Source organism: Gavialis gangeticus, unplaced genomic scaffold, assembly GCF_001723915.1.
Source record: "Gavialis gangeticus isolate Ggan-Ray unplaced genomic scaffold, GavGan_comp1, whole genome shotgun sequence".
Taxonomy (NCBI): domain Eukaryota; kingdom Metazoa; phylum Chordata; order Crocodylia; family Gavialidae; genus Gavialis; species Gavialis gangeticus.
Window position 1 is genome coordinate 127399642 of NW_017729022.1, and position 608 is coordinate 127400249.

Below are 608 nucleotides of genomic sequence, written 5' to 3' on the forward strand. Positions count from 1 at the left end.
AGAGATCGAGTTTCATAGCAAGGTCTTCAAGGCAGCCATAACCACCAGCTACACACAAGGGATGCTCAGCCGCTGCATCCAACATGCACCCCCACCCCCCAGGTCGCTGCTGGATCAAGCCAGTAACAGGGCCTAGACACCATGGGGTAGCCACGGCCCTCCGCCCAAGGTGTTGCAGGCTGGGGACCGCGCAGCCTGCCCCCTCGGCCCTCCACCCGCAGCTTTCCCGCTCTGCCACACACCAGGTGGCTGAAGGGCAGTGGCACCAGGTACTGTCAGTCTCAGGAAAGCCAGACACTGCCCAGCCCCTTTGGAGGCAGGCTCATAGGCCACCCCTATGCTTGTAAGGGGGGGGCAGGATCCTCCCTCCTAGGGCGGCTCCCCAGCCTTATAACCCCCGCCAACCTCACCACGTGCGGCACCAGGGCGAGGCGGGGACACCCCGGAGGGGGACGACACGTGCTCCCCTCCCCCCCAGGATGGAGCAGGGAGGGGAGCACCAGCGCGGAGGGACCCACACTGCGGGGGGGGGAGGGCTGTGACCCGGAGCCGCGCGGCGGAGTGATGGCGCCTAGGCGGGGGCGGCCCCCCGCGCTTAAGGCAGATGG